Below are 25,721 nucleotides of genomic sequence, written 5' to 3'. Positions count from 1 at the left end.
TCACTGCTCCTCCTTGCCCTCTGGAGAGTGAGCCACAAAGTCAAACCCAGTGAAGATTCCCAGAGCTGTCTTGTGGAAGGAGATTCTAGATCAACTGCAGGTTTCCCTTCGCAGAGAATCTAGTATGAATCTGGAGATCATAAAACCCTCCCTCAACCCATGTCCCTCTCCAGTCACCATCTTAGCCTTACTCTTCCCTTCATAGTCTTGAGAGGGTTGTCGGTGCTCACCATCTCAACACCCTCGCTTCTATCTGCTCCCTGTAGCATGTAGGATTCAGTTCAGGTGTCAGGAATTAAGAGGCTTAAACAAGAAAGAGATTTGCTTTTCTACCTCTTAAAAAGTTCAGACATGAGCACTCCTGGGTTAGTTTAGCAGCTTTGCTCCTCAAAGAATAAAGAGACCCAGGCTTCTTCAAAATATTGCTCTCTCATATGTGGGCTCCCTTCCTAAAGTCACTTCATGGTCCAAGTTTTCTGCTCTAGCTCCAGCCATCATGTCTGCATTCCAACCAGCAAAAAAGTGGAAGGAGCAAAGAAGAGGCAGCAAAGAAAGCATGCCAACTACCTCTTAAGGAAGGCTCCCAGAAGCAGCCTCAGGACACTCACACTTATATTTCTTTGGCTAAAACTCAATCACATGGCTATATTCAGTTTCCAGGGAGACTAGACAAAGCAGCCTTCACTCTACATAGTCACGAGCCTATCTGAACACTGGGGGCTCCATTTCCATGGAAAGGGGGAAATAAGGATTGGGGAACAACCAGTAATCTTTGCCTCCTCCTCAATACTTAGCATTCTGGCTTCTGCCTCCCACATGCAACTGACATTGTTCACCATAAACTTCCCGATGCCGAATGCAATGGCTGGTCTCACTCCTCTTCTTGTGTGATTTATATGCAGTATTTGACATTTTCACCACTCTTTTGTGTTTTTTATTTTTTTTCACTTAAAGTTGGGTTTATTGAGGCACGATTTACATACAGTAGAGTTCACCCTTTTTAGGTGTACAGGTCTATCAGTGTCAATACATTTTACAGCCATGTGCCACCACCATCGTCAAGATATTACATTACCATCACCCCAAATAGTTCCTTCAAGTCCCTTAATAGTCAATTCACTCCTCCTACCTCTAGTTCCAGGCAACCACTGATCTGATTTCTGTCCTGATGGTTTTGCTTTTCCAGAATGTGCTATAAATGGAATCAGACAGTATGTAGCCTTTTGTGCTTGGTTTCTTTCACTTCCCAAATTCTTTTGAGACCCATCCATGTTGTGTGTCTGCAGGTAGGTAGTTCTTTTTCATTGCTGAGTAGGAGTCCATTGTATAGATGTACCACAATTCATTCACCCATTCACCATTTGATGGATATTTAGGTTGTTTCCAGTTTGTGGCAATTATAAAATAAAACTGCTACAAATTCATGTACAGGTCTTTTTGTGAATAAATGTTTTCATTTCTTTGGGGTAAATATTTAGGGTCATTCCTTAACATTTTGAAACACTGTCTTCTATGACACTACAATACCATAACTCTAGCCACCCCTTCTCTGGTACTTTTCTCTTAAATCTTGGTGTTCTGTGGGATCCCAGGCTCAACTCTCTTCACTTCTGACTATACAGACCCTTCCTGAGAAATTCCATCTACTTCTGCAGCTTTATTTAACCAGGTATGTGGTGCTGACTTCCAAACTATGTCTGTAGCTCAGATTGAGCTCCTAAACTTTGAAACTAAATATCCAAAGGCCATTGTAACATCTTCATAAACATCTCAAACCCACTATGTCCAAGATGCACTCATCATTTTCACCTGTAAAAGCTCCTCCTCATGCTCTGCCTGCCTGTCCCAATAACGGAAAGGGTATAAGGGTCCACATAGACACCTGGGCATTTGCCTTGATTCCTCACCATCCTGAACTCCCATATCCAATCAATCAACAAGTTTTATGCAGGCTACCTCCAAGCCCACCGCAATTGCTAAAACAGCCTCCCTCTTGGCCTCCTGGCCTCCAGTCACACCCTGTGCTGACCCATCAATGCTACAGCCAGAGCTACCTTCCAAAGACACACATTTAGTCATATCATCCCCTTGCCTGAACCTTTTCAATGGTCATTTCTTAACTTTAAGATAAAGGTCAAATTGATTGTAGATACATGCTAAGTTTTTTAAAGTTAGTAGATTATTATAATTTTCAACTGCCATAAAAAAACAAGAATAAATTTATTTTATAGGGCTGGGTTCATACTTTATTGGGAGTCATAAATACATCTTATTTATTCATTTTAAAAGATATAAATATATTGATAAATATAGCATAGCTACAAAGTAGCAGATCCATTGATAGACATTCTCTGACAGTCAATGCATTAACTAGTTAATTAAATAATAGTTAATTCATTAAGCAGAGCTCACTGGGGACGGTTTGCACACCAAGTGCATATTAGTACTTCTCCAACTTGAAAGTAACTTAACAGCTCTCTCTATCTGAAAGTGAATTTAGAACCAAGAAATAAACAAAACAATGATATCAGAAAGTCTATCCTACAAGCACTTATTCTTACTTCTCTTGGGGTCATAAACTTCTTGAGTATCTGATGAAAAACACACAGGTGGATTAATTCACATTTTGCTGACAATATCAGATGGTTTGCTGACCCTCTGAAGCCCATCCATCGTCCATGGGCCTCAAGCTAAGTTCTGCTTGTCTAACGTTTGCAGTTTGCTTGCATGTACAGTGTTTTACATTCATCCTGCGATTATCTTGGGTACAGTTATTACTATCACCATTTTGTAGATAAAGAAACTGAAGCTTAGTGAAGTTCAATAACTTGCTCAGGTCATACGTTAGCAAGAGACCAATTCATCAATATTACTGAAGTCTTCCACCTCCCAATCTGAAAAAAGAATGTGCCGCCTCTGAGGGAAAAACCTGACAGGATTTTATAAAGGCAGAATGTATGAGCTTTGGAACAGGACTTCTTGAACTGGGGACCACGGGTGGCTTCAGGGATCTGACTGAGATTCCTGGCAGAATTATGATTTGAGAGGATGTCAAGGAAAGAGAATGGGGGTCTCAGTGTTTCCTGATTCAAAACAAACAAAACTCTAAATATGACTAGATCTAACACTTAATGCATTTTAAATGGTTTTCTGGTTTATTAGAAATAGAAACACACAGTGAGAAGGGGCTGGAGAAAAACGGGAAAAGTGTTATTTCAGGCAGCAACAGCTATAAGCAAGGAAGAAAAGTGTGAAAATGAGCACAAGACAAGAACCATCACCAAAACGTCACAGTGGAGGTAGACACAGCCCTACAAATCACAGTAGCTCCTGAGAACATCCAGGGTGACAACAGTGAGCACCTGTATTTAATACTAAATACAGGCTTTCAAAATTTTCCATTCAGATTAGGCTTTTAATATTTCTATTTTAGCTAGGCTAAAATTTAGTTGTTTGGAAAAATGTATTCTGTGTTCACATGGCACTCTGGTTGGTTCCTTGTCAGTGGTGGATGAAGGGAGATATTACTGTAATTTTAAACATCTACATGGGAAGAAGGGAATGAAAACAAGCACAATCACTGCTAAGCTCAACACAGCATTCCATTATATTAAACAAAAAGTAAACCATTAGGTTGATAATTAAAGTATAAAAATGGCAGTCTTCTCATTCACTTGGCATTACTGGATTTCAATTGTACTCCTACAATGAGAAGCATTATGTCCTATGGAGCTTTCTATACTTTTTGTATTTTATAACATGCACTGCTTTACCTTCTTATAGTACCATGTAACTAATGTTTCTGTTAGAGACATGTAGGAAAGTGACATCTCTAACTGAAACTAGGTGTTTGTTCATCTAGAACTATGCATATAGGGGTGGGAGTGGGGGTGGTGATGGGGTATGTAATTAAATAATTTTCAGAGTTATGTTGATCTGCAGATTTTCCACTTAGTTATAGGGCTGGAGTCAATATCCTGGAGTGACTATTCACCCCCATGTTTCAATCTTCTACCACTAGTAAGTTCTTTCTGAAATATGTCACCTCAAATCGTTCCTTGTAATTCTACTGATGCTGGGTAAAAGTAGCCTATAGATGGTGACAGGAAAGGTGTTGGGGAAATGCAAATACTCTTTTCTTTTGTTAAACATGGGCAAAGGTGATCTCTCTCCTTCACAGTCTTTCTATTGATTTCTATGTATATCTATGAGTACACTTAGACGAGACACTAATAGCATTGGTTTCTGATTCATGGATGGTTCACAGAATCATAGTCTATTGACCATGGGAAGGATCCTTGGGGTTACTTAGTCCAACAGCCAACACAGATTTCTACAATTGACCTAGCATCATCCTTCTTGTTGAAGCACACTTATTGTTTTCTTCTAGCTCAGAAAGCTGAAAAGACCTATTTGTTTTTTGTTTGTAGAATTCACTCACCCACCCACCCACAAAATGACGTATGTGTTCAGAACAGCCCATGATTATGTGTGTACAGATGTAGCAAGAACATTTATTTCACCACTGCCAAGTCTGACCTATGATGGAGGATGAACAATGACCTCTCAGAGATAACCCAGTAACATCATGGCCTCATCAAGGGGACTTGGCTGAGGAAAAGAGCTGCTTAACCACGTGCTAGAGAGAAACCAGTTCAACGTCACTCAGATATGCTGCACGTTGGTTAAGCTGAGAGTCGGAAGACATTGGTGATGTTTAATTGACGTAAGGCTATTAAAATTTAATTTAATAAAATCCTATCAGCTCTGCTATGCTGAATGAAAATGGAGAAGCTATTTGGTTACTTGGTGGTATCTCTTTAAAGGGAGGTTTAGGTATATCATCATTAAATACTTTCATCTTCTAATACAATATTAAATGTCAGTATAGGAAGCAATTCTGGCTAAGATGGACCTCAAAAATTTTTTGGAACCTGTTTTGAAGAGGATCAAAATTAAAAACAATTTCTCCCTTCTGAGAGTGGGAAATTTGGGTTTATTCTTGATACAGAATATTATTTTACTCTAGGAAAAAGGTGAGTGGAACATCTTATAAAAATACAATCAAGAACACACTAGAACGTAAGCCCTATGGGGGCAGGGACTTATTTTTCTGTTTTGTTTATTCTCATATCCTCTACAACAGTACCTAGCACATAGTAGGATCTCAATAAATATGTGTTGAATAAAATAATGAAAAAATTCCTCTTGAACAAGATCCCAAGAAGTTGTACTTTCTTGGATGTGTCTTTAATCAGATGGAAGTCTTTGCAGTTGATGGTTCCCACAGAAATGTTTCTTTCTTTAAGTACGCATTGACTGCTCTATGCTTGTATAGTATTATTAGTTTGTGTGTTTATGTTGCTATCTAAGGGATCAGAAAGATGACCCACACGTGCGCATGCACACACACACGCACACACACAAAAGATACACAGGAAAACTGTGCCAATCTGCCTTCTCTTCCTTTGATGCCAAAGAAAATTATGAAAAGGAAGTAGACTACACTTAAGGCAATACAACCTGGTCTAGATTGTCAATGTTCCACTTATAGTACTCAATATACCTAGACCTTGAGAATATGTTTGAGAGCAAGTATTATGTTGAATGTCTTTCAGGGTCTGTAGGATCAAATCATATTCCTGTAGGTAGGGCAGGGTTTCCAGTGAAGGTAGTAGATAGACCTGTTCTCAGTCATTCTGGGAATGAATGGGTCAGCCTCAGGATAGGAAATCTGAACTGCAGAGGGGGTATTAGCATGGGGTTAAAGGAAAAAGGATGTCAGGTCCTATAGCAGGAACTGGGACTGCAATGATGCATAAGACATGGTGTCTTCCCCTAAGGATCTCAAGGTCTAGTGGGGGAAAGACTATCTAATCAAAATTGCAATACAAGGTTGTATGTGACAAAAACGGTGAGGGTGAGTAGAGAAATAGGAAAAGCTTACTGGAGGAGTTGATGCCTAAACTATGTCTTTAAGGATGAATAACAATCAGAAATGACAGTGTGTGTGTGTGTGTGTGTGCGCGCGCATGTGTGCGTACGTGTGTGTGCATGCACATATATGTACACGTGAGCCTCTCTGTGCCTGTGTGTCCAAGGATTTGGGAAAAAGTAGTGAGAATATTTTCCAGGAAGAGAGGCCAGCAAAATCAAAGACCATGAAACAAGAATCAGTAGGGTGAAGTCTACACATTTCTGGCATTTGCTGGAGTATGCAGCACAGAGAAGTACCACGGTATTAATTCCAGTGGCAGCATTTACATACAATATAGTGTGATGGTGCCACTGCGGTTGTGCAGTGCAGTGGTCCTGAAGGAATTAGTTAAAGATGAGATGGGAGATGAGGCTGGAAATGAAACTAGACAGCCTGCAATGCAGAAGCTTAACCAAGGGCCGAGTGAAGTCTGCAAACACAACACCTTTCCTCACCCTGAGACAGACCATCATAACTGGAGACACATTCTCTCTCAGTTTATAATTTCTATTTTCTTGAACATTTTGAAACACATATGGAACCAATAGAATCATATTTCATGATTGACATAGCTGATCTTACCTGTAATCATAATTATATTCTGTCACTTTTCAAATAGCTTAGATTTTCTCCCCTCTGGGAAATTGGGACAGTATATTGTGATGCGGGGGAAGGTATTACTTGGACGCTGGACCTCACTGTATCTCCCACGCAGCCATATGCTGTGGCCCCCACGTCATGCCAGCAAGGTACTGACATTCAGTGTAGAGGATGGATTTTTGGGCGCACAAGACTGGAGGCAGGAAAGTTAGGTAGAAGGCTGCTGTGATAGTTTAAACAAGCAACGGTGAGATCCTAAATTAGGGCAGTGTGAGTGGCATGGAAAGGAAAGACAGTGAAGAAATATGCAAGACTCAGAATGTGTGGGTAAGGGAAAGGCATCAAGCCTGGTTCTCACGGCTCGAATGACTCAGTGAAAGGCAATAGCACCAACTGCGCCAGAGCATTCAAGAGGCGCCTACAGGTGCCACTAGAGGATTCTGATCTCAGCAAATGAGCAGCTCATTTTCATTTCCCTCTGGACTGGGACCACCTTGTGTTCTGCATGTGACCTATGAAATATATTAAGCTGCTTGCCATAGAGCTGTGCAAAGAGGTCAGGAGTGGAGAAATAATGTTTGAAGTACCCATTGAACTTGATAATCTGTAATACACTTTCTGGAGAGCTGTGACAGTATAGTATCAGAGGGTTCAGGGGAAAATAAGTGATAAAACCAATTATTCACAAGTTGCATTTTGGGTTACAGGTTAATCTAGAGAACTAGGTAAGTTATTCCCAATAAGGTATAATTTCATTTCCTGGAAGCAAACTTCTGTCATTGGATCAGTAAATGAGGTGGGACATTCTCCTAGCTACCAGTTGCCACTTCTCCTCATTGTACCTCCATTCTCAGATACAAGTTTTAAATGTCTTCCTTTGAACCTAGTGAACTATACTAACCTTTCCCCCTGTCACCTCTGCCAGTCGCCCCCCTTCAGTGACACACCCAGAATTCCTCTTTCAGCCAGTATCATCATCACATCCCTGACTTAAACGCCCATGTGAATGCCTTAGGCAAATCCTTTCTGCAGAGTTCCTTGACCTCCTCAGGCCCCAAAACTTTCCTTCCCTTCCACTCAAGCCAACTACTCCCATCAGATTTCATGTTCAAATGCCAAATATGAGCATGACCTATTTTTAAAGAAAGGATAAGGAATAGTCTTGTTTTACTTTCTCAGATTTCTAGAATCCATGTTCTTCCCTATCCACTTTTTTTCTCTCTCTACTCCTACAAACTCACTGTAACATGAAAATAGCTGGGGACACTCCCGCATTGAGGACCAAATCTTGGGAAAGACACGGTGTGGTGCTGTCTCCACATGCTCCTTTCTGTCTCCCGCACAGCCGTGCTTGACGTGTGAGCAGTCCCTGGGGACACAGGGTTGGGGAGCAGAAGCTGAGGGAAGGGATGGGGCAAGGGAAGGTTCTCTCCTTGCTTCCCAGCCACTATAATCTCGGTTCCAGAACTCTCAGACTGTTTGCAGGAAATGGAAGTACAGCCTGGCCCCTTTACAATGAGTGAGACAGCGTGTCACCACCCACACCTGCAGTGTTTGCCCAGTGAGGCTGACACAGATGCAGATCTGGGCCATGAACCTAGTTGGTGAGAAGGTCCAAGTCAGGCTAAGGTGCTGTGATCTGCAGGGAATGAGTGTCCTAAAGATCTTGAAATAGGGTAACTTTGTTTTTTAGAGCCCTTCCCACCCCTTTCCCATCCTCTGTGCCATTTTCTCTGACTTTATCCCCACCTGGCTAAGGTGTTAGCCCAGGAGAGTCATAGGTGAGTTTTGCAAACTCAATATACAGAGGCCAGACATATATTTTAAATGAGTAGATTGGGTCAGGTAGAGGGACAATGGGAAATGGTGGGGTCTGGGACTAACCAGGAGCTTATACACCATCTAAAGGGGGTGACCTCTACTCAGCCCAGCCAACTACCACCATGTAGGAATATACATAGATCTGGTGTATCCAGATCTCCTGAATCTTCTCTAGGAAAACAAGAAAAGTCTTTATTTTTATGTAAAATATTTCCCAAGAATATAATAAGTAACTAAAAAGTTTAAAATAACCTTGCGGGTCCTGTGGCCATATTTGGTTTACACCCTCCGGCTTAAAGGATCAGCTGTGATGGGTTTGAATTTCACAAAGCACATCAATGTTTCCCAGCTTCCCTGCAAAGTCACACAGTTTACTCCGTGGCTGTTTAGCGGTGGCTTTCGGGGGAGGAGGTCTGGGCTTCTTTAAAAGGTGCCAGTTGTTAGAAGTGGGAGTGTTCAGGGCACACAGAAGTTTGCTGGATGTATCACAGGTTTCAGGCCAAGCCACTTTATGGGTTGCAAGCAGATGGGTGGAGAGGATGGGAACTCAGGGGTGGCAGGAGTCCCTGCAGCTTGTCCCCCGTGAGATGACTGGGACTGGCTGGAAGGCTGCTCTGTTGACTGTAGGTGTGACGTGGGAGATGGTAGTTAGAAGCCCCTTTGTCCCAGTGGTCAGACCCTCTGTCTAGGGTGGCAATTCTGTTTTCTGAGTTGTCCTTGAGGCCTCCCAAAACTGCCCTCCCACTCTCTGGACCCCCTGCCTTGACCATGGTTCTATCTAACATCATAGATAATTTTTTTCCTGGGAATTCTTTGAGATAAAACCCTTCTCTGCCCACAACTTACAAAGATGAACTTGAACTAAATGCGTTTGCTCCCAGCAATACAAATAACTACTTCCCCTTTAATTTCTCATATTCATAAGCATCATTTCCACTGCACTCCTAAACTAAAACATTAAAAAGTGTTTGAGAAGTTAAAACAAAAATAGTGGGCAGAAGACAGGCTGGCTCTGAAAAGTGAAATTTATCTCAAAGCCCCAGAACCTCTCCTGGCCTCACAATCCTCCCTTAGAGATTCATATTTCCATGCGGACATTTAAGGACCAAGAATATTTTAAAGCTCCCTTTTTCATCAGATGAATCTCTGATGTTCAGATGTCAGACACTGTGACTGATCTCAGGAAAAATAGTTTGGTATGGGAAAGTCTTTCAAAGAATATCGCTTTTTTAAATGAATATTAAAGGTACACTGTAAAGGAACAAATCGACCAGATCAAATATTCTATTTAATTGTACAAACTGTATAAATCACAGGACTCTCCCATCTAAATACAATGCTAGCCATCCTTTTTAGAATAGCTTTGGGCTTTGACTTTCTGGTTTTTTTTTTTTTTTTTTTTTGAGACAGAGTCTCACTCTGTTGCCCAGGCTAGAGTGAGTGCCGTGGCGTCAGCCTAGCTCACAGCAACCTCAAACTCCTGGGCTCAAGCGATCCTCCTGTCTCAGCCTCCCGAGTAGCTGGGACTACAGGCATGCACCACCATGCCCGGCTAATTTTTTCTGTATATATTTTTAGCTGTCCATATAATTTCTTTCTATTTTTAGTAGAGATGGGGTCTCGCTCTTGCTCAGGCTGGTCTCGAACTCCTGAGCTCAAACGATCCGCCCACCTCAGCCTCCCAGAGTGCTAGGATTACAGGCGTGAGCCACCGCGCCCGGCCTAGGCTTTGACTTTCTGTGCTATGAGGCAAAATTGTTCTAGAATATGTTTTGTTTCTGTGCCATGTGCCTTCTTCCATGCCCTTGTGAACAGGAGAGGCCCCTGTCCCAATCAGCACAGCCAGCGCCAGGTCGGAAACTAAAACGAGAGCAGGCTGCCAAGTCTAAGCAGGGGTGGCAGAGGACACAAGAACTAACAACCACCTGAGGTCAGAACCAGCAGATCTGAGGAGGTACAAGGTGAGAATACCAAGAAACCCAAGAAACATGTTTAGTCTCACTAGTGGCATGATCAGAGTACAATGAGATGGGGTTTGTTAGAGGAACAGTAAAGGAAGTCTCAGAGGTCTTCCTGTAAGCATTTCACAGGGTGACAACATAGGAGGAATTTCCAGGTGTTGATTACATGGTTACTATTAGAGCCAAATTAAAGAGTAAGCTCTGCTGAAAATCTGGATAGTTTTGATTTTAACATATCTGTAGCACATTCTACCTTGACAGAATCCTGGGGTCCATATGCACAATGGTTACTTGCATATCAGTAATTTGGAGCATTTTCTTTAGTTTATGCTTTAATCTCCTTTTTTTTTTTTTGAGACAGGGTCTCACTCTGTCACTCAGGCTACAGTATAGTGGTGTGATCATAGCTTGAACTCCTGGGCTCAAACTGTCCTCCGGCCTTAGCTTCCCAAGTAGCTGGGACTACAGGTACATGCCACCACACTCAGCTAATTTACAATTTTTTTTTTTTTTTTTTTTTTTTTAGAGATGGGGTCTTGCTATATTGCCCAGGATGATCTCAAATTCCTGGCCATATACAATCCTCTTGCCTCAGCCTCCCTAGTAGCTAGGAATACAGGCATGATCCACTGTGCCTGGCCAGGCTTTAATCTTAATAACCAAGATTTTCTTCAGATGTTGAAGTGCCTCCAATAACTTACTGCCTTTTTTTTTTTATACCATGTCAAAATTACAGTCAACCCTGAAGATATATCCCCTATAGGTACAGATGTTAACTCTTGAACCTCTAGTAATGTGGCCATCTGAATGAAATAAGCTATAAGTAACAAAATATATGTAACAAAATATTTTAAAGTTATAGCAAATCAGAACAAAGCATACCTTGATTATGTTCAATACATAAGGCCGTGTCAAACAATATGACATTAGGATTAACAGCAGGGTTGAACATCAGTCTAGTCAAAGTGAAGATGGTGGCACAGGTGGAAGATTGGTTACCTACCGGAAGACTAAGCAAATGAGTAGTATAGTATGGATAATGGGAGTCAGATTTCTCAGTGTCAGAGAAGGGAGTAATATGTACAGAAAGGGAGAAAACTAGAATGAAACTTGTGCTGTTGGATTGGAATTAAAGGTATTGGTGTTAACTCGTGATTTTCAACAGAGATACATATGTGTGCATGTGTACATGTACAGGTAATATATGAACACAGAAATATATTCCCTAGCTCTATCCCCCCACAGAGGGTCTGGGAGCAGTAATACCTCAATAAAAATGAGAATGCTTGGTTCTCAAATCTGGGTTTCCAGATATCATTCTCCACTAAAAGGGACCAAAGCTTCTTGGAGAAATGACTCATTCCAGAGCTGGAACTGGAAAATTCCAAGATGAGCCTGAAACAACTTGTGCTAGAAAGCAAAGAACTCAAAGAATGATGGAACATGTTAAAAGGACACAGGGACCAACTTGAACTGATTTGGTCTCAGGAGCCAAATTAGGGGCAATATAAATAATGAGAGAAACAGATTATAACCCATTAGATAAAATAGAAATCCATGAGTCAATAGGAGGAAGGGAGAAAGGGAGGGAGGGTAAGAGGGAGGAAGGGAGGGAGTCAGGCTTAGCTGATGACAGATGGGCTATGGAGAAGAGTAACTTTCCAGTGGAGAAGCCTGGCAGACACCACCTTAACCAAGTGATCAAAGTGCACATCACCAGTGATGGGACAAGGCGGCATGATGTACCATCTGAGGAGATGCAGTGAGAAGAACACATCGTATTCCTGCCAAAGATGCAGAACCTGTGTTAGTCACGAGGAAACATCAGACAAATTCAAATTGAGGAACATTCTACAAAATAACTGACCTATAATTGTCAAGGTCAGGAAAGTCAAGCAAAGAGTGAAGAACTATTCCAGATTTAAGGAGATAAAAGAGAAATAATGATTAATGCAACTCATGATTCTGAACTGGGTCCTTTTCCTATAAAGGAGATTATTAGGAAACTTGAAGGCCATTCAAGGATTGTATGGTAACAATTTTATGGTAATAATGTATCAAGGCTATGGTTGTATTGTGGTTTTATGGAATAATAGCTTTGTTTGTAAGAAATGCACACACTAGACAGAGTGATAGGGGTCTTCCTGGCATTTCCAACTTTTCTGTTAAGTTTGTGATTGTTTCATCTGTATAATATATGACTATATGTGTATATATATGTAATTTGCCATGTTAATAAACTGTAACAATTCCTTTGACAAAAGATAAAACATATCCATTATCTTGTATACATATATTTTTAAATGTTATAGTGTATAATCTCAGCATTTTACAGTTATTTTTTCTCCAGACACAGAAAGCCTGAAAGCAGAAAACCAAGAGCTATATAGCTATTTTTGTCCACAATAACATTATATGTTTCTTTTTATAAGGAAATTACCTTTTGTAATTTAATTTAGTTGAACACAAAATTTTGTAGCTTTCTAATCTTAAACAAAGGGATGTTAGTTTATCTAAGCAGGTAAATGAATAGAAAGGATTGAGAAAATACAAATTAATTTGGCTTCCCATGGAAAAATGTATTCAAGACTGTCATAGAGGGAAGAGATAAAGTTGTCTTTAAACAAATTAATTACATCAGTCCAATTATCAGAGTTATCTTGATTATGAATATTTAAAAAGCTGTTTTCTATACATTTATATTATCATATATTAAATCACCCAATATATTTAAAAGCAAACTTTTGCATTTTATTTTCTAACCTAGTAACTAAGGCCATTAATAAAACTTAAAACTTTTTCCCCTCTAAGTTACAGCTTTAGCAAGAAAATTTTTATTTCTTTCTTTCTTTGAGATAAAGTCTCACTCTGTTGCCCAGGCTAGAGTGCAGTGGCATCATCATAGCTCACAGTAACCTCAAACTTCTGGGCTCAAGTGATTCTCCTGCCTCAGCCTCCCGAGTAGCTGGGACTACAGGCATGCGCCACCACTGCCGGGCTAATTTTTCTATTTTTTGTAGAGATGGGGTATTGTTCTTGCTCAGGCTGATCTCGAACTCCTGACCTCAAGCAATACTCCTACTTTAGCCTCCCAGAGTGCTAGGATTACAGGCATGAGCTACCATGCCAGCCAAGAAAAATTTCTTATAGTCAACATATTTAAATCTATTTAGTATTTTAAGTTTCTCTTACTTTACATTTATATAAGCACTTAATATTTTGATTTTTTAAAATAAAAACTAACTGGAGAAGGTACTTGCTCCATTAGATTTTAGGAGATCTTTTAAGCTAATTTATGAACTCTCCCTAGAGGCACAGTATTTCTATTTATTTTCTCAAAAACTATTTCATATTTATAAACTGAGAATTTTTACCAACTCTTATACAAGTTAGAGGAGTTAAGATAAACAGCAGAATTTAAGGTAGGCACCAGGATTAAGGATATTGATCAATTAAAGAATATCCTTAATTCCTAATACTATATATAAGATGTGAAATTAATCAATACTATTTCCTTTTAGGAAGCATCAGTGTTGTTAAATCTATATGCCTTTGTGATTTTCTTCTAAATTTACCAAAATAGTCTTTTCTCTTTTTTTCTGCTGTCCATATTTTTTTACAATAGTGATAATCTCCTTCCTTTAGCCTTATTTTATTAATATAAGTCTGAAGAGAATAATTTTGAAATTATTTGATAGTTTAGAGAAATGAAAGCTGATCATTGAATACTAGGGAATCCATTGCCTTTTAATTTTGGTGCAAAGATTTTAACTTCACGGGTATTGATGTTATTGGGCCCAGAATAAAATGCTCATATAAAATTACCAGAGTTTTAAAAGAAGGAAAAAGGCTCTGAGCTTTAGAGTCAGACCGAGGAGCCCAAATGGATACAAACCAAAACACATAAACACAGAGAATTCTGCCCATAGGAAGAAAAACACAAAAATCTTTTCAACTTTATGTTCTCAAGTGCCAGGAACAATCAGAATCCTCAGGCAAACAACAAATAAGTTAATGGACACCAGAGTCTATATCAGCTGTCATTTGACAGGAATCACTCAATGGTCTGGTCATAGAATTGAAATCCAGTTTCCATCATTGTTAGCACCAGGGTGGATTCAATCAGTCCCATTCAACCAGCGCAAGAACAAGAATTGGGAACAGGCGTGACCGAGGATCAGATTTAGCATGTAAGAGACGAAGAACTCAATTGCCACCCAAGACTTATCACGGGAGGCAAGAGAAGATGAGCTAGGGATCCAAGAGGACCAGACATAGTAAAGATTCAGACCAGGTGCACGTTATACCTTCCTGTGGTGGGCTACATCACAGTAGAGGCTCCCAGAATAACAGTCAAAGAATAACTCAAAAACATACAGTAAAATGATTAGCATACTATTTATTTGTACACAATGGAAAACAATAGTAGGTTGATTGGCTCTAACAAAGGCAAAAAAAAAAAAAGCCCACCAGGATTTACATATGAGAAAAAGAAGAAAGGAGATACATACAAACACACACACACACACACACACACACACACACGCAGACAGAGAAAAAAACAAAACCCAAGTCACTTTGTAACACAAACGTTGACCTCCATCCTCTGGGGAAAGCGCTGAGGAGCTGGCAGCCAGCAGAAAGGCCCATCTGGGGATTCTGCCCTTGGGCAGCCACATGAGCCATGGAAGGAAGCGATTTCAGTCGTCTGTGTTTTCTGCAGGAGACTTGGGGGTTAACTCAGGGACACTCAAACAGGCAACCTCTGCATTAAGTTCCTCAGTGTGTCCCTTGTCAACACCTCCACCTCCGTTTAAGCCCAGTCTGCACTATTTCCTTATTCGAATTGTTCACTGCTCATCAAAAGCTTAAAGTAAAGGAAGCCAAGGCAACCCAGATTTCAAGTGAAATTGCAGAAAATGCATTTCCGCTGGGAAGCACATCTACCTCTAACTCGGGCTCTTCCTTCAACTTTAACATGCCTCGGACCCATTCCCTGAAAGCTGGAATTTCCCTGCAGTTGTTACATACTGTTAATATTTTATTTTTTATATTTTTAATACAAAAAAATATAGATTCACTCTTTAGTAAAATATTACAAACATATAAAAAGTAAAAATAATTTTCCATAACTAGTTTCATCCTCAATCTCCCAAAGAGGGGACCAACTATTAACAGCATGGAGTCTGCCTTTCACATCCTTTTCTCATAAAAAATCCAATTATAATATTTCATAAAAATCATATAGACTTTACATCATAAAAATATTACAAACATATAAACACATTTGAATGGATATTTGATTATATTACCTTGCATTATGTTATATTATACTATATTACATTATCTTGTACCTTGCTCTTTTTTTCTCTAGTAGATCATAGATTTCCCGCTCTGCGTCTTTGTAATTCTAAACTTTGTTTTGCTTTCCCTGAGAGAGAACAACAGCAGTGCCTACTCAGGGATTGATTTCGAGACATATAGAGGAGACATTGTTTGGGTGTCCAAAGCCAGCATTATTTGTCTGGCTGTGTAAGGCGGCTGACTTTCATTCATAAAGTATAGGTGACTGTGTTCTTGAATGAAAGAAAAGACAGGAAGTGAATGAATGCTTCCTAGAGTAGATGAATGATTGAATTAAATAACCAGTTGGTTTAATTTCAGCTTTCAGATTTCCCTTATCTAATAAGCATTGTAATCATCCTACCTCTAGTCAAGAAATAATAAGTGGATTGTGTTATAATGATATATCTGAAATCAATGAAAGGAAAAATAAATAGAAAATTCATTACTTGTATTTTTCTTATACTTTACATGCGATCTATTTTAGTAAGGTCCCACTGTTTCTAGATGGTGCTCTGTAGACCTCCAGCATTTGAATTGTGAGGAATGCTAAATGCAAATGCAGATTCCTAGGCCATATTTAGACCCCTGAGTCAAAATATCTGATAATGGAGACAGATCATTTTCATTTTAGAACTACCCCTTGGCCCCTTCACAGGCTCAGGGATCCACCACTTTGTCTTGTCTTTTAAAGACTCTAATACCTCTGCTAACCTTTGGGTTCCTAACATCCCTCCCATCTCCAGCCACTACCCTGAGCCAGGTTATGAAAGAAAGAAACTTGCAAACTCTTGGGTCCAACCCAGTGCAGGCAGGCTCCTGATAGCACTTGAGTCCCCAGAAGAACATGCAGCAGGGGCTACCAATTTTATTGGGCCTAAGAATTATCCTTGACCTCCCTATGTTCAAACATGGGAAATATTAATTCCATAGCAGGCACTAGAGATAAAATACTTCCTGTCTCTGGCAAAGGGCAGAGCAGTATGCAGACACCTGTGGGCTCTGAGAAGAAATGCTGTGAAGGATGGGGTTAGCAAGGACCAGTAAGAACAGCAACTTTGCCTTTTACATCTTGTCACTCTTGGCACCTGCAGCAAGCAGCCAATGACTGCTCTTGAATGACTAAAAGGTGAATGCATGAACCAGTGATTGAATGAATTAGTTTAGTGCTTGGCTGTTATGGTGACCAAAACAACAACAAACAATTGTCTAATCCCTGAGATGATGGACTACTTGAAAAAGACATATAGGTGCTTTGTATTTGAATGTCATCTGTAAACTTTAAGTTACATCTAAAAGGAAATTCGATGGGGACAGATTCAATAGGTTTTAAAACTCCAGAGAGTAGAGCATGGAATTCCCTGGAAATGTCTTGCCATGAAGATGACAGCTCTAGGAAACAGCTCTGGAGCTGTGTGGGTGTCTGATTCAGAGCCTCGCATGCATAAAAGAGAAATAGCAAAACTGTGAAAATCCAAGGTCAGAAAGCTTCCCTGAGCAGACACAATACCACCCACCAGCTAAGTTCTAGTCTACAGTGCCCAACCTCAAGGAATCTGAGCTCTCCCCAGATTCTAATTTGACCATATTTCCCCCATTAGATTAGTGATGAAAGGAGGAATGAAAGGAAATAGATTCTTTGGAAAATAACATTTCATGGGAAAGATAAGAAAATAAACAGAAATACATAGACATAAATTTGCCACCAGGACATCACAGTTTCTTCAAGGATATAATTTCCCTGTTATAAGTGTCCACAAATATTTTTGAACTCAGGAATATGCAGCACATCCTTTATAAGAGGATATTGCTGTGACTTCCTCAACTGGGAATGCTATCCTCATGGCAGGCTGACTCTAAGATGGCCCCCAATGATCCCCACCTCCTAGAATTCACGTCTTTGTGTGACATCCTCCTCCTGAGTGTGGACTGGCCAGTAGAACACAGCAGAAGTGACAGATGTGATGAAGGTCACAATCTCTGTCTTGCTAGCAACTCTTTATTGCTTCCTCAGTTTGCATACTTTGATAAAGGGCCCTGTTGGAGAGACCCATGGCAAAGAACTGAAGGTGGCTTACAGCCAATAGCCAGGAAAGATCTGAGGCCCACAATCGAGCAGTCAGTCCTCCAGGAACTGAATTCTGCCAACAACCTGAATGGTCTTAGAAGCAGATCCTTCCACACTCGAACTTGCAGATGAGACTGCCACCCTGAGATATCCAGAAGGGAATGTCTGTTTTTCAAAGTTCTGAACAATTGCTATGGCTGCCCTTATCCTTGGTGGAGCCTGTGAAACAAGACACACTCTTCCAAGCTGCCTGTATCCAGCACATCTGTGACAACCTCTGCAGACACAGGTGGTGGGGGGAAGGGTAGAGAACTCTAAGAGATGCCAAGTGGGGAAGCCTTCATCAAGCCCATGAAAAGATATCTACTGCTTTGTTAAAATAGCAAATGGTCTTGGCCTGTGTTCTGAAGTGCCCCTTAAACCTCAGAGAAAAGGATGACAAATTGAGTGCCACATCCTCATTTCCAGTCAAAGTCTTTGATTTTAAATAATTCCATATGCTGCAGCCATCAGTTGTATGCAAGGAGGCTGCCATAGGAAATGAGTCTTCATTTGCTTGAAACCAGGATTTATTTTTTTCTTTAGGATGAGACCCACATCAACGTACCCATACACACACACACACACACATCTGTCTCTATGGGAGGATAGATTTATTGAACTCATTCTGCAATTGCATTAGCTTCTTTTTTAATGTAGTGATGAATGGATTTAATTATATGGAAACCATATTTGTGGTTGGTATATCAAAAATGTTATTTTTTCCCCATAGATCACCACCTGTACAATTACCAAAGGTATTGCCTTTCAATGCTGTCTATCCAGGCTGCACTCATAGACAGCTCTCCGGTCAGAAGACTTTAGATGATTCTCAGTGTGACACTGGTGTAAAGCAGAAGAGAAGTCCCCCTGAGACACTTGCCAGGAGACAACAGCGTTCTTTATTCTCTTTTTACTCCTCAGGCCTCCTGAGACTCAGCTGGCCAGTGGCGTATAAAACCTGGGCTTCTCTTTGTCAAGTTTGTACACCTGCATTACAATTTTGGGGTCCCCAAGACCACCCTCACTTATAATACCAGCTGTAAGTTTGAGAATCCCTAAAACCATCCTCAGGTTTAATAATTCCCTAGAAAGACTCACAAAACCCACCAAAAGCCGTTACACTCATAATTACAGGTTTTTTAATCACAGCAAGAGGATACAGACTAAAAACAACCAAGGGAAGAGGTGTTTGGGGCAGGGTCCGCAAAAGTTCCAAGCATGGAGCATCCAATTGCCCTGTCCCTGGGCAGCTGTGCAGGCAGAGCTTACTTCTCACAGCTACGATGTACAACAATACACACAGAGTGGTGCCAGCCAGGCAATCTCATCTTAGTCTTGATGTCCAAAAGTCTTTACTGGGGCTCCATCACATAGACATGATTGGCTACCCCCATCTGACCTTAGTCTCCAGCTCTTCCAGAGGTTGGCTGATACTGAATGGCCAAAGGCCCCCACCATAAATCACATGGCTAGTATGAACTATCTAGCATGGCCCAAGGCCCCAGGTAAATAAATCAGACAGAATATCCCAAGGTCTTAGAAGTTACCCCCCAGGAGACAAGGGCAAAGGCCAGACCTCCTTTGGGACAAGGTTAGTCCTTTACTGCACACCACACCACCCATGCCAAAGCCCATCCGGACTTTCCTGTTCCACTTGGAATTCTCTGTGACATCCCCCAGCCTCCTCTATCCCCAAGAACAGCACAAACAAACACCTGGACAATCAAGCCACCACCACCTTAGACCAAACCACCATCATTTCTCGCCTGGACTATTTCAGCCCGGTATCTGCTTGTTTCCACTTTTGCTACCTCACAGGCCAGACTCTGCATAGTGCAAAATTCAAATGATTCCTCCTCTACTTAAACCCAAACTTCCAGCCCACAAAGGCCTTCATTCCTTCACACTTAGAATAAACATCAAAATTTCTTTTTCTGGCTTGCAGAGCCCTAAATGCCCACTCTGACCTCCCCTCGATCCATCTCATATTTGTCTTCCCATTCTCAGTGCCCAACTTGACTTTCTTCCTCTTCCTTGAATACTCTAAGCTCACTCCCATCCTTTGCGTTTTCTCTGCCTGGAACCCTCTGCTCTTAGACTTCCCAAAGTTTCCCTTCCTTGGTACTCAGAGCTCAGCTGAAGTGTCAGCCCATGGTATCATCTTCCCCGACTATTCAATCCAAAAATCTCCCAGATACCCTCAAACACACCACCCTTTCACAATGACATTCAATGTGCTAGTTGTTCAGGTTTGTTTATTTCACTGTTTGTCTATTTACTTTCTACCTCCCTTCCCTCCCCCCCATAAAAGCTGGAAGCTCCATGCAAGCAGGGACCAATCTGTCTTTTTCATTCCTATATTTTCAACTCTTAGAAGAGAGTCTAACACAGAATAGGTGATCAATAAATATTTGCTTAACAAATATTTGCCCTTTTCTTTTTTAATTTATTCTGTAAATTTAAGATGTACAACATGATATTTTTATATACATATGCACAACGAAATGACTACTACATGTGAGCAATTTAACATATTCATCACCTTCCACAGTTACCCATGCTGGGGGGGTGGTAAAAGCACTTAAAATCTATTTTCGTAGCAAGTTTTCAAGATACAATACAATATTATTAATTGTAGTCCTCATGCTGTACATTAGGTCTCTAGAATTATCATCCTACATAACTACATGTTTGTACCCTTTGACCTACCTCTCCCCATTATCTCCCCTTCCCTGACCCTGGAAACCACTGTTCTACTCTCTGTTTCTATGAGTTCAGCTTTTTTGGGTAAGATTCCACATATAAGTGAGATCACACAATATTTTTCTTTCTGTAGCTTATTTCACTTAACATCATATCCTCCAGGTTCATCCAAGGACACGTCAGTAAGAACCTGGGGTGGTAAGCGAAGAGTCCGCTCCAAAATAAGTTTAAACCTCATGTCAAGCAATATGTGGTTTCAGAATGCAGTGCTAGCTTCTGGGGCTTTAAAATCAGATCAACAAATCTCTAAGAATACAGTAGCCTTTGTATTACGGGTCAGCTGCAATTTTTTTTTTTTTTTTCCATTTTCAGCAGGCACAACTGACAGAGAAAATGACCAGCTGGGACCTGGCAGAAAATATAGAAAATTATTTAGGATCTTTCCAGTCTATAGGGTTGTTAGTGCTGGAGCTAAGCAGGTGATGACTAGTCCTGTGACCTTTCTCAACACTACAAAGAATCACCACCAATGTTCTAAGACCAAATGCTCCCCTGAGACATTCTAACTGAATTTTTCTTTGGTTTATGCTGCCTACCCCAAGTCAGAGTCCAAGGCCATTGGCTTATATAACCTGGAAGGATCTAACAGAAATCTTTAGGTTGTCCTTGGAGACGAGCTTACCTTTAAACTCTTGAACTTGTATCACCCTATCCCAAGGGCAGGGCTCATTTGTCTCGCTATGAAGAGGGGAGATTGGCAGAGATGGTGGTGAACAGAGCAAACACAAAGACATCACTGCACGTCATCAGAAAGTGAGGTGAACAGATGTGTTTCTCTGTACTGTTCACCTACTTTGTTCCTTCCTGTCCTCTTCCCTTATGGTAAGAAAGACTTTTAGCATAGTAATGCATCAAAATTAAGCTTTCAAGGTAATAGGAGTTAGCAAGAGAGAGGTAAATTTGTCTGCTAGGTGGCCTGTTCTGAGCAATGCAAAGATCCACTGTTATCCCCCCAAGATTCAGCAATATCAGATCAAAGGGGGCAAAGAGTGTCCTGGGCTTGGCCATAAGGAATAGCAGCTTAATGGAACCAAAACCCAGAGAGTGAAGTGGGAGGTCGAGGAGGAGACAGAGGAGCAGAAGAGGACGAAGGGAGGGAAACTTGGGAAGGGCTCTCTGGGCTCCAACCCAAGCTGTAATGCACGTATGTTACACTTGTAGTTAACCCCATCCCAGGATGCTGGTAATTGGTTCTGAGTGAGACTCGGGCATCCCTGGTGCAGAGCTAATCACACATGCACTTCTGGCTCTGCAGGGCACCATGGCCCCCAGTGATACAAATTTCATAATACAAAGTCTTCCTGGCCTCTGTGCTATTCCTCTACCTCAATTCTCTTCCTCTGTATTGACAGCCATTTAGTCATCCTCAAAATTCAACTTACTTTTTATCTCCTTACTAGCACATAGTCAGTGTTCCTCTTTAGGGAGCCCCAAGGAAGGAAGATCACCATGAACTGCCATAAAAAAATGGGAATGATGTTGAGTGAGTTCCTCAAATTGCCCAGGAAATTTTATCATCCATTCACAATCCACAGTATTAAAGATCTGGGTGCTCTTTTCTAATGATCAATCAATCATTCACCTGTCAACTTACAAAGAGTGGAGACTACCCTTCCTGGTCTGATTAACAGAAATTCCCGTAAGTATCTAAGGACAAAATGAGCCATGAGTCCAGACCTCCACAAAAGTGACTATTAGGAAGTTTACCAGGTGCTAACTTGGTCATGGCCCTTTTCTCCAAGGTGTTGTGCGTTAATTTTGAATATAATCATTTGCAGAGAAAAGTGCCTGTCTTCAAATGGGTGTATTTCATCTTTCTTCTAAGTGACATAAGGTTAGAATTATTAGTCTATCTTAAAAAAGACATATGACAATAATATAAATAATCTTTATTTATAAAGCTCTTTCCATATTTCTAAATATTTTTATATAGAGTATCTCATTAAAAACCAATAATACTTATGAAGGTGGCCAACCAGCGAGCTATGAAATGTTAAGATAAGGAAACCAGACTCAGAGGGGTTAAGTGACCTACCCAAAAATACAAGGCAGTAAGTAGCATATTTTGTCTCCAGATTACAAAATCTTAGTAAAACTTTCCATGGTTTTTGCCAAAAATATAAATGCTAAAATTTCCAGATAAGATTTAAGTGTAGCACAGTAATCTAATTCACTGCACCAAATAGTTTTCCACATGGGCATGCAGTGGCTTTACACTTCCCTGCTCCTTAAAGTTGGGGGGGGCCATGTTTTGCTTTGATGAGTTGATGTTTTAGGGGCCAATGCATAGGTTGTGATACTCCTTTGCCCTCTGCCATAGCAACCTGCACTTCTTAGGTGGTGGTTGCTCTATCAGCCTGGGTCCCAGAGTAAACACAGTAAGGATCAAATACCCAAGTTGACCCACAATGGACATAGGTAAGTAATAAACCTTTTTTTTTTTAATTGAGGTGGATTGTTACCACACCACAACTTAACTTACCATGACTGATACGCTACATGCAAGGGCCTTACATTCAAAGTCCCCGTTGAAATAGGGGAAAATTCCATCTCTCTAGAAGCTAGGAAGGAGTGTCATAGTTTTGAGGAATTTCAGCAAGAAAAGATGAGATTAAAGAAAGAAAACAAGGGATGACTTAATATACCTTCAAATAAGTTAGTGTTCTAGAAATTTTTATTTCTCCATGCTAACTAGGAACATAGTGAGGAAGCTTCCCCACCACCACCAAAAGATAACGTTCTCCAAGTTTACATTAGTTTTGGAGAAAGAAGTGCCTTAATGGTCACTGTTGGGGCATTCTGTAACAAGCTTTGTTCCAGAATCTGTGGTTTTGCTTTCCCTAAAATAGCACACAATATGCACATACACAAAGAGCACCTAGCGCTTGCCTCTCAGGTAGAGGTAGTGTTGTGTGGTGACTCAAAAACTATGTGCTGAATCTGACAGAGTGTTGAAGGACTAACGCACTGAGCCACCTGTTTTCCAACCAGTATTCATATGGTCCCTGGATGGAAGACTATCTCCTGAAGCAAACTTTTGAAGCATGAAATCAGAAACATATTTGGCTTTTAAATCACAGAGAATAAAAATAGAAATGACACTATGTGAAATGTTATTCACATTCTGGGTAAAAACGTTGTCTAAGTGACATGAGGCACATTCAGACTGATAGAGTATGCCTGCCACACAGGGAGCTTGGAAGGGAATAGGTGATGGGTGGGTCAGGTAATGGAAAGGGCATATGAATGGTTCAAAACCAGAAAAACATGAGGCCCCACCTACCTCCCCCATTTAGCAGCTCAGTTACTGCTATGATTTGAATGTGTCCCCCAAAATTCATGTGTTGGAAACTTAATCACCAGTGCAACAGTATTGGGAGGTAGGGTCCAAGGAGAGGTGTTTAGGCAAAGCCCTCATGAATGGATTAGTGCCACTATAAAAAGGGCTTCTCTCTCTCTCTCTCTCTCTCTCTTTGCTCTCCTGCCATGTGAGGACATGGCATTCCTCCCCTCCAACAGACACAGCATTCTCGACATCATCTTGGAAGCAGAGAAACCAGGGCCTACTCTGCTGGTGCCATGGTCTTGGACTTCCCAGCCTCCAGAACTGTGAGAGAATAAATGTCTGTTGTTTATAAATTGCTCAGTCTCTGATATTCTGTTATAGCCGCACAAAATGGACTAAGATCATTACTAGAGTTGGCTAAAATTCTTGCTTAAAGCTCAGATTCTTGATCAATAAAGATAAAAATAATATCTACCATTGTGCATTGCTATGAAGGCAAAATAAGGTCATATATGCATGGAAGCAATTTGTAAATCACAAAGTTTTGGTTCAAATTATAATTTTTTATCTCTGGAAAGGTCTAAGCATTATAAAGTTCTTTCTTAAACAGATAAAAGCTGTCTCCTATATTTCCCTAAGACTCGCGGTCCCTAGCATATAGTTGGCATATGTCAAATATTTCTTAAATAATAGGAAGGAAGGAAGTTAGTTCTCATTTTGCCTATCGGGATCATACAGAATTAGTCTAATTTCTCTCCCACATAAATCTTTGTTTACTTAAAATTGTATTTCTTATTTATTCCAAAGAGGATGTAAGGATTTTACAAGGAAAACTAAAATACATCAAAAATATATATTTTAAATGGTTCAGAAGAAAAGAGAATACAGCAAAAGAGACAAGAATGAGCTGGGGGGAAGGGGGCAGGGGCTCAGCCTGACCATAGTGAACCACCAATCGGTTCTAAGCTTTGCAGTTTCCAACCCAAGAAAACAAACATGCTCACATATACAATTCCAACATCCATGAGGCAAAAAAAACAGACTTATCATTCAAGAGAAGTACTGATCTTCTTGGTACTGAAGACAGGAATTTTCCCAAGAGAATGCTGCAGGAGGAAAACATGACATCCTCAGCATTGTTCTTCAACAGACAGAACAGGAAGATTCACAGGCTTCTGTCCATAAGGACCTCAATACAGGCTGAAGACATCAAACCAAGGAGCAATTCAACAGAGCTAACTTTGCATGCCACCAAGACTCTGCAACCCACAAACCTGGCTCTTTTCATTCCAGCTTGACTCCAGGATATATGAGACATTATGTCGAAGAGGGAATTGTCAGCATGTCCTTCAAGCAATGATACCCAAACATCATTCAGGTCCCCACAAATGCTTAGCTCTGCCAACAGATATGTAAAATGAATAATGTTTATGAGATCATGAATGCAGGCTATGTGACCAAGAATTCTTGGTGCAATTTGGAGGGAGAGGACAAAATTGTGAAGACAAATCTCAACTTGCTTGTCGGAGACAAAATCAAAACCACAAGATAGAGTTTCCTGTGATGTGAGAGGGACCTCAGAAGTCCCTGTAAGGCTAGCAGAGTTAAGGGCATCTATCCCATCTTCATTTCTGCCCAGGACTTTTATCCATAGGACAGCCAGAAACAAAAGGCCTAGAATTAGGACTATGCATAAATGAATGCTCTGAAATATAGATTATTTCTGAGCATGTGACAATATTTTCTCAAAAAAAAAATATGTGTATATATATATATATATATATATATCTCCTATTGGTTCCATTTCTCTGAAGAACCCAGACTAATACAGAAGTAAAGCTGAAACTTCTAAAGGTCAGA

This window comes from Eulemur rufifrons, chromosome 7, assembly GCF_041146395.1.
Source record: "Eulemur rufifrons isolate Redbay chromosome 7, OSU_ERuf_1, whole genome shotgun sequence".
NCBI classification, from domain to species: Eukaryota; Metazoa; Chordata; class Mammalia; order Primates; family Lemuridae; genus Eulemur; species Eulemur rufifrons.
This window is presented reverse-complemented; position numbering follows the sequence as displayed.